Source organism: Scylla paramamosain, chromosome 24 (genome assembly GCF_035594125.1).
Source record: "Scylla paramamosain isolate STU-SP2022 chromosome 24, ASM3559412v1, whole genome shotgun sequence".
NCBI classification, from domain to species: Eukaryota; Metazoa; Arthropoda; class Malacostraca; order Decapoda; family Portunidae; genus Scylla; species Scylla paramamosain.
Window position 1 is genome coordinate 6,550,001 of NC_087174.1, and position 10,000 is coordinate 6,560,000.

The 10,000-nt window shown below is 40.0% G+C and overlaps 1 protein-coding gene across 9 annotated transcripts in view; it reads right to left on the reverse strand.

Moving 5' to 3' along the window:
- The window catches only part of LOC135112650 (alpha-1,3-mannosyl-glycoprotein 4-beta-N-acetylglucosaminyltransferase B-like), a 47,375-nt gene that overhangs the window by 23,907 nt on the left and 13,468 nt on the right, over positions 1-10,000 (reverse strand). For 2 of the 9 annotated variants that reach the window (XM_064027257.1, XM_064027262.1), the window contains one exon: positions 5,773-5,967. The exons of the other annotated variants lie outside the window; for them this stretch is intronic. The gene's annotated coding sequence lies outside the window, so the exon portion shown is untranslated. The remainder of the gene's footprint in view (positions 1-5,772; positions 5,968-10,000) is intronic. 9 annotated transcript variants of the gene reach the window in all.

Consider the following 10,000-nt stretch of genomic DNA (forward strand, 5'->3'; position numbering starts at 1 on the left):
AAACGCAAGAACCATGTGAAAACCTCAACAGCTTCCACTAGAACCTCTTAAACTACCACAAAAATCATAAAAAATAACTTAAGAAAACCTCAATAAAGTTCAGTGAAATCTACCAAACTATCACTATCATAAAAACAGCCTTGAAAACGTTAGAATCTCAATAAATCATAAAAAGACACCAATGCTTCCACCTGAGCCTGTTCAATGCGCTCCAGATGACACGCCGATATCTTAAAGAATACAATACCACTCTATTCAGCAGCCTAAATCCAGATCGCCACCGTGCCGTGATTCATTGTTAGCTTAACAACAGTATCAACAGCAACCATCGATCTACGTGATGAAATGATAATAAGGACAAATATTGCGGCAATTAGTTACATGTTTGTATGCACTTCAAACAGTGTATATGTTACGGCCATTTTGGAAAATTGGTCGTTTTACAAAATTGCCGGTCATTATGCAAAAAGACCAAATTCGTGGTCACATTGCAAAATGACCTAAATTTCTCAACATTTTGCAAAACGACCAAGATTTTGGTCAGTTTACAAAATTATCGTTGGTCAGTTTGCTGATGAGTCTGTGCTTTGTTCCATCTGCAGTCGGAGTCAGAGTATTCATACTGAACAAATGAAGTCCAACATAGAACAACAGAAACAAGCCCAAAAAATGATCGATAATTCTGTGAAGAGATTTCAACCAGCCAAGGTAGGGGAAACTGTGATGGTTCCTGTTCCATTAGTTGACCGCGGACGTGCAGAGTTTCCTAATGTGAAGGCAGTTGTTTTTCAGGCATTGGACAATGGCACATATAAGCTTGGTACAAAACACGGCCTGCTTAAACAAGTGTACACTCGCAACCAATTTACTCCATGTCTAGAAAAATTCCTTTCTCTTGATGATGTTGTACAGGAGCGGGAAGTAAATCTGCGGGAAGTAGCAATTGCAGAATCAATGGGACAAGGTCAGGGATTCGCTAAATGCTCTTGCACTAAGTCATGTATGACCAGACGCTGCAAGTGTTTAAAAAACTCTGTATTATGCAACAGCAGATGCAAATGCAGTGCCTCTTGCTCCAACAAGGTCGACACACAATAAAATTAGTTATGTTCACTACGTTTTATCATTCCCTCGCTTTTTTTTTCATCTGCCTGCTTGCTGTATGGACATTTTGTAAACTGACCAACGATAATTTTGTAAACTGACCAAAATCTTGGTCGTTTTGCAAACTGACCAACGATAATTTTGTAAACTGACCAAAATCTTGGTCGTTTTGCAAAATGTTGAGAAATTTAGGTCATTTTGCAATGTGACCACGAATTTGGTCTTTTTGCATAATGACCGGCAATTTTGTAAAACGACCAATTTTCCAAAATGGCCGTAACATATAGATGATGAAGTGCTAGTAGCAGTGGTGGTAGTAGGTGGTAGTGACAGTGGTGGTAGCAGGTGGTAGTGACAGTGGTAGTAGCAGGTGGTAGTGGCAGTGGTGGGGTGAGCAAGCAAGGAACCGTGTAAAATTCATCTGCTGCATCACAGTCAATAACAAAGGAATACAATGAACTGCTACTCTGTTATGTATTACTGGCCTGGTCTACTCCTGGCACACAGGGAAGGAAAACAAACAGCAGCAGAACTATTGTGTGGCCCTGACAAGACTGTGATGTGGCGTCTCATAAAAATTGATAGTGTTGTGGTGGAGGATTAGAGAATTTGATTGCCACCCTGTGTCAAGCTTAAAAAATTGTAGGTGTACGGTATGTTAAGTACTATGCTATCTTACAATGCTGGTGTTATTGTGATTTAACTGCTATGGCATCTCGAACCTAATAAAATGTGGTACAAGATAGGGATGTTCGGCTGATATGCCGTCTCTAGCTTAATAAAATAATAATGGTGCAAGTTATCAATATACAAATTGACTATTATGCCATTTTCTTAACCCTTTCACTGCGACACGAAACAATTACCAGCACTAAAAACGATACGTGAAGTCTTTAGAAGCATCTACAAAAAAGTAAGTGACGAAAAAGAATACATTTCGCAATTTCTTCCCAGTTCAGAGATTGGACGTAACTGTAGGACAAGTAAAGATGTTTCTGAGTGATTGATAATCAGATAAAGGTGTACCAAGTGGCAGACAAATGGTTAAACTGAATACAATGCAGATGCAACAATAACTTAGCCGCTACTGCAGCTCCACCCACCTTAATAAAATATCGTGGTGCAAATTAACAGTACAATCTCACTTCTGGTTCCTCCCCTGGCAATCACAACTGACGATCTCCACTCCTCGACTCACAACAGACGTCATCACTATGGCGATGTGTATTGTGTATGTGAGTACAGACGTCATCACTATGGCGATGTGTATTGTGCATGTGAGTGCATGGACTAATAGCACGGCCCGTATCTACACATCGCGTGGCGCCAGTTGAGTTTTTATATTGGACATAATGGAACAAAAGGCCACGCCGAAGTAATGGACACCCTTTTTCCCTACCCCTCAATTTCCCATTTTTTCCTCTCCCTCTCTCTCTCTCTCTGACGATGAAAGTTAATTACGAAAGACTAATAGCTAGAAAGGCAGAGAGAGAGAGAGAGAGAGAGAGAGAGAGAGAGAGAGAGAGAGAGAGAGAGAGAGAGAGAGAGAGAGAGAGAGAGAGAGAGAGAGAGAGAGAGAGAGAGAGAGAGAGAGAGAGGCCTATACACAAGGACAGGAGGCGTAAACTGACTAATACAGATCAAATATAGGTCAACTAGACAGTCGTATGGGTGACGCTAAGTACATGGTGTGGGTGGCCACTGGATGGCTTTAGAAGGACGGGGCGGGGCGGGGCGGGGCGGAGCAGAGAAGGACGAAGAGGCAAGGAAACGTGACTGAATGAATATAACTACTAGAGATGATTGACTGATAGACTTTTTATCCACAAATTGTTGCATGCTTGTGAACAAAACTGACTATTCCGAGAAGTGTCTTGTCACGATACAGAATTGCGAATAATCTTAAATAAATGAATGATGATAAAATAGAGGTGATGATATAGATAGCGCATTAATGATAAGCAAGATACGTGATGGTGGAGTATTGATAAAGAAAGAGGGTACGGGTGTGCGAGCGAGGCAAGGGAGCGAGGAGTGAGTGTGGGAGATGGTAAAAGAGAGTGTTAATGAAGACAGGATGCATGATGCTAAGGGAGGTGTCGAGAAGAAGCAAGTGTGGATATCAGGACGAGAAAGGGAAGAAGGGTGATGCAGGGAAAGGTGATAAATGTCGGGGATGGTAGAGGGAGTGAGAGATGCTAAGGCAGGGGAAGTGTTAAAAAAACCAAGGTGCGTTTATGAGGACGAGGCAGGGAGAGAGAGCGATGCTGGGGAAGATGCATGTTGATAACGGTGGAAGAAGTAGGTAAAAGTCCGGTTATTGATACGAGGATAAGGCATGTGAGTGAGGGCAAGACTGGAGTGGGCGGCAGAGGTGACGAGGAAGACAAGGAACATTAAGTGAAGCTACCAAGAGTCATGTAATGGGATCATCTTCTTGTTGCTTGTGCACGTTAGCTACACCGTCAGCCACTGCAGAGCCGCACCTAAATGCTCCACAACAGACTTCATGAACCCCAGCCCAGCCCCAGTGCCTCCTAACACGCTGGAGGTCGTCGCTCGGGAGATGCCACGAGGAAGGGAGTCACCCAGGTGCTGAGATGAACGTAACACCGGGGAAAGCAAAGATAGACCGGTGTTTTGTATTTGCTCCTTTGATTATCACTGGTGTTTTTCCGAGGTATCTGGTGAGCTTGTACGGTGTTTCATTAAGCTTAAATAAGATCTATAGCAGTGGAATTATAAGGTAAACTTGCACTTCATTTTATATAAACCGCAGATAAAAGGTTTGAACTACTATTACTACTACGGCTATACTACTACTACTACTACTACTACTACTACTACTACTACTTCATCAACATTGGAGACCGTTGCAGTAATCGCTATCTCGCACGCAAGAATGGCAACAATTACTGTCTTATCTACAGATGAATGAAGTACCGGAGCAACCACAAGCTCCTCTCCTTTACCGCAGACAAAGAGATAAACAGACAAAACTTCCCAAGCCATGTACCCCAAACACCTTGACGTGCATTACTGAGCACTCAACTCTGTATTATTGGGCTTCCCGTCAGCCTGAACCCAGTGAACAGCTAAGGTGGCAGGACGACCACATCTTGCCAGGTCAGACAGGATGTACGAACGGTTCACTGCTTGGCGATACGTGGCCATTAGTTTTATTATCATTAGTATTATTATTATTAGTAGTAGTAATAATAAAGGCAATAGCATAAGCAGCAGGGCTAGTGGTAACAGCTGTGGTGGTAGTAGTAGTAGTAGTAGTAGTAGTAGTAGTAGTATTAGTAGTAGTAGTAGTAGTAGTAGTAGTAGTAGTAGTAGTAGTACACTCTATCTAACTGAAACCTTCCCAGCTCCAAACTCCTTCTTTAAGAAATAAAAATAAAAATAAATAAATAAATCCAATACGAAGAATCCATTTGCTAGAGAAAGAGGGAGAAAAAGAAAAGAAATAATGACGTGCCAAACAACACAATATATAACAAGAGTGTACACAACCATCTAAAAAAACAACACTGGAAAAAAAATGAACAAATAAACAAACAAAACAAACAAATAAACACAACTTTCGCCGCACGAGATGGAATGAAAGAAAGCAGAGAGAGAGAGAGAGAGAGAGAGAGAGAGAGAGAGAGGAGAGAGAGAGAGAGAGAGAGAGAGAGAGAGAGAGAGAGAGAGAGAGAGAGAGAGAGACGAAATAAAAAAAGGAAAGAAAAAAAAACAGTCCACAGAATTCCATCACTTATCAGCATTGGCAAGTGCCCTCCCCTTGAGTCTCTCCACCTCCTCCCATTCCCTTCCTATTCCCCACCACCACAACCCCAGTGTCTCCCGTCCAAAAGCCGATAAGGGGTCACGAACATTGTGAGGGCAGGAAAAGAGAGTGAGGCAGAGAGAGGGAACTTGTGTGAGGTGTCAGACTCCTATCATACTCGGGACGGGGCGGATATTGAGGTGGTGCGGGTGGAGTGTGAAGATAGCGGGGGGAGGGAGAGGCCGCCGATAAAGGCACTGCAATTGACTGGTTGTCGAGGTGACGGGAGGGCAAGAAAAAGGGAGGATGGTTGAAGTGAAAGGTACATGAAGGTAATGGGTTGTGGGTGTCAGAGAGAGAGAGAGAGAGAGAGAGAGAGAGAGAGAGAGAGAGAGAGAGAGAGAGAGAGAGAGAGAGAGAGAGAGAGAGAGAGAGAGAGAGAGAGAGAGAGAGAGAGAGAGAGAGAGAGAGAGAGAGAGAGAGAGATGCAGACAGACAGGCAAACATACAGACGAAAAGACAGATATATACAGGGACGGATAGACGAACAAGATAGACAAAGGAGAAAAAGTAAATAAATAAATAGATTGATAATAACAATAATAATAACAATAATAATAATAACAATAATAACGATAATAATAATAATAATAATAATAATAATAATAATAATAATAATAATAATAATAATAAAAAGAAGAAGAAGAAGAAGAAGAAGAAGAAGAAGAAGAAGAAGAAGAAGAAGAAGAAGAAGAAGAAGAAGAAGAAGAAGAAGAAGAAGAAGAAGAAGAAGAAGAAGAAGAAGAAGAAGAAGAAGAAAAAATTAAGAGAAATGAGGGACACGATCTTTATCATTTATTATGAATATATGTAATAACATGACAATGCTCTACTTGTTATTGATGTTGTTGTTGCTGTTGTTCTTGTTGGTGGTGGTGGTGGTGGAGGCAATGGTGGTGCTGATGTTGTTGTCGTTGTTTTTGTTATTATCATTGTTGTTGTTGTTGTTGTTGTTGTTGTTGTTGTTGTTGTTGTTATTGTTGTTGTTGTTGCTGCTGATGTTGCTGTTGCTACTGCTGTTCCTGCTGCTGTTGTTTAAGATCACAATTTAGCATTGTAGTAAACTTTTATTTAGGCTTATTCAGAAAACACACACACACACACACACACACACACACACACACACACACACACACACACACACACACACACAGCAAGCAAGAGGAAACGGGTTCTTACCAATATCGACCGCACAGGAACATGGAACATAAATATTTACAACATAGAATATTAATAACCATAAGAAACCCGCACTCCAGCGCGGGGTCCTCAAGGGACGCGGCGCCACCCCTGGCTGTCGATTGCTGACCATGGCACCACAGAAAAATTGTACTAGTAATAGTGAAAAATTAATAAAGAAAGAAACACCGATGACAAAAGCAGTACTAATATTGATGATGATGATAATAATAATAATAATAATAATAATAATAATAATAATAATAATAATAATAATAAAAACAACTAACCAATAAATGTACAACTAAATACATTGTGGAAATATGACTGTAGAAAGAATGTATTCAAATGGGACCTGTTTATAACATTACGGTTTTGCAACGCTTTAGCTTTAATGAGGACTGCTTCCCAAAAGGCTGCAGAGATGATTAGTCGGATTTTCATGGGGGATTTTTTCCCAAATCCTGATGTAGAGTACTTGTTAAACTATCACTAAAATCATTAAAACATACAAATCTAATCTAGTGTATACCTCATCTAACTTAACACAATGTAATCTAACCTAATTTAATCTAAACTTCATCTAATCTAATGTAATGTAACCTAACCTAACCTACCCAAACTAGTCAAGCCAAACCTAACCTAACATTTATTAATCTAATCTACCCTAACGCAACCTAACCTAATCTCATGTAACCAAACGTAACGTAACCTAACCTAAGCTAAACAAACCTCATCTAACCTAACTTGGCCTATACAAAACTAACTTAAAGTAACATAACCCATCTTAAAAGTAGATAAAGTGACTCATCTTCACCTGATCGCACTGACCAGTCTATGAAATTGTAATATAAGAAGATTGAGAATTTCAAGAGCGAAAGAAATGTCGTCTCGTTTTGGCACAAAGGAAGCACAGAAGATTATTTGACTTGAATGAAACCACGCGACTCCTGCAACGCCTGAACAGGAGGAGGACACGCGACGCAGATGGTTTCACTTGAGACCACTTGTAACAGCCGGAGACATTCTCCACACACACACACACACACACACACACACACACACACACACACACACACACACACACACACACATGACGAACTTGACTTGATCGTATAATAATCCTGTAAAAATATAAATATGTATGTAAAATGTAAAGCCAAGACACGCATAAATATACACAGGAAAGTTGGGAAACACGAGGCGTTTGAATGATGAATAACTAATTAAACTAAGTAGAGTTCACCTGAAGAAATACGAGTATGTAGACACCTGGAGAGAGAGAGAGAGAGAGAGAGAGAGAGAGAGAGAGAGAGAGAGAGAGAGAGAGAGAGAGAGAGAGAGAGAGAGAGAGAGAGAGAGAGAATATAATACTGTATACCATTAGGCAAAAACACCCATCATATACACCCCTCACCCCCTCCCACACACACACACACACACACACACACACACACACACACACACACACACCAGGCTCGACTCACCCGTCTTCGTCCATTTTTACCTCCACCTTCTCCACAGCACTGCCTCACCTCACCTCACTACCTGCATATCTGTTCCACGTCACTACATCATATTACCACACACGCCCTTAGCAACGTTCTTTGTCCAGGTCGGAAAACAAAACACTGGTCGTCAGGCACATGCAATATACAGCTGGTGTCATCTCTATATCTTAAGCTTCCCGCCCATGACTTCACCTTGTTTGTGAGATGAGTTGTCGTGTCCATTTAAATTTAAATAGTGTCTTCTTTTGAAATTATCTTTTTCTTTACTTTTTTTTTTTACTTTTTTTTGGGGGGTGTGTTGGTTTTGAGAGGTTATTTGTAGAGATTCTCCTTTTTTTTTTTTTTTCTTCGTTTGTTTACCAGATAAATTTCAAGACGCCTCCAAAACCAAGTGTTATTCTATTGTATATTTTTTTTATCTTTTTAATATATGTATTTTTTTCCTTTGTTTATGAGAGGAGTTTCAAGGCGCCTTCAAACCTAAATATACTCTCTCTCTCTCTCTCTCTCTCTCTCTCTCTCTCTCTCTCTCTCTCTCTCTCTCTCTCTCTCTCTCTCTAACTTTTTTGAAGGGGAGAGGGGACCAGTGAGTTTTTTTTTTTTTATTTGTATTTCAGGTTTTTACTCTAACTTATTTATGAGATAAGTTTCACGGCGTCTTCAAACCTAATTACTTTCTCCTTTTGGAATTGCCTTTTCCTTTCTTTTTTTTTAGGGAAGAAACAATTAGTTTTTTTTTTCATGTAGTATGTGTTTTTTCCCTTTAATTTGCCTCCTTTATGCATTAAGTAAATGAACTAAATGAACCAAACACTCGTACATGCACATTTCACGTTTTTCTTTCTTATTTTCAGCTATCATCCGCATCCATAAAAAAAAGATTAGACAGATTCATGGATGCGGATGATAGTGTAAATACATGGGTAGGTATTTTTCACACAGGGATTGCCATGTGTAGGCCAGACGTCATTCTGCAACTTCCTTTCCTTATTTTCTTATATTCTTAATCCTTACTGAGATGTTGTGTATCATTTTTTTTTTTTCACAAGTGTATACAGAATTTTACGTATATCCGGTTTGTGAAATACATCTGTCTCTCGTGACACCTGTTTCCGGAACACCTGATGTATGTAATAATATTGGGGAAGAGTAAATAAATCTTAAACTATTCACGCCTACTGAATCTAAAGTCTGTTATTAATATTTTAACTTGACACTTGCACGCACGCAAGCGCACACACACACACACACACACACACACACACACACACACACACACACACACACACACACACACACACACACACACACACACACCTACCATTGCTGAAACATCTATTTTTCCTCTGACAGGGACTACAACTGTATGAGAGAGAGAGAGAGAGAGAGAGAGAGAGAGAGAGAGAGAGAGAGAGAGAGAGAGAGAGAGAGAGAGAGAGAGAGAGAGAGAGAGAGAGAGAGAGAGAGAGAGAGAGAGAGAGAGAGAGAGACTATACCATATTCTTCAACAAAAAAAAAAAAAAATCCACTTAACTTAAGATGCCTCAGAAGTGGTGGAAGTGAATTAGAGAAGAAGGGAAGTACACACTGATAAAAAGGAAGAAGAGGAAGAGGAAGGTAACAGATTAGGTTTTTTTCTCTCTTTGTCCCAATATGCATTTACTTTCATTCTCTCTCTTTCCCTCTTATCTTCACTGCACATCCTACTCCACCATTACCACGTCCCTTGCTCCCTGTTTCGTCATATCCTTGTGTCTTTCTTCCTACTCTTCCCTGTCACGTCTCTCCTCATCTTACCTTCCTTTCTCTTCTATTCCATTTCACTTCCCCTACTTCAAACATCATTCATTGTCTCTTTTGCTTTGAACCTCTAACAAATTTATCACCTTCCCTCTTTGCTTGTGTGTGTGTGTGTGTGTGTGTGTGTGTGTGTGTGTGTGAGAGATGTGTTTCATGATTCTAACAAGTCCTGGGGTTTTTCTGGGTTTTTCAAGGGTATCTGCATGATTCTGAGAGGAAGTTATTGGTATTTTCAAGGATGTTTTCATGATTCAAGAAATTTTAACAAGGTCTAGCCAAAGTTACGAAAGTTTTTTAATTGTTTCCAATATTCTAGGGATAGTTTGAAAAGCCCTAATAAGAAATTACTGGGTTTTTTTAAGAATATTTTTTTATGATTCTAGAGAGATTTTAACTTTAATAAAGTAGAGTAAAAGTTATAAGCGTTTTTTTTAAGTGTTTTCTTTACTCTAGTGATGGCCTGACAAGGTTTCTGCATCATCGATATGAAAAACACCATGAAAACAATTAATCATTTCTGCGACCTTTGAAAACAGTCCTGGCGAGAGAACCAAGTGTTTCTTAATGCGAG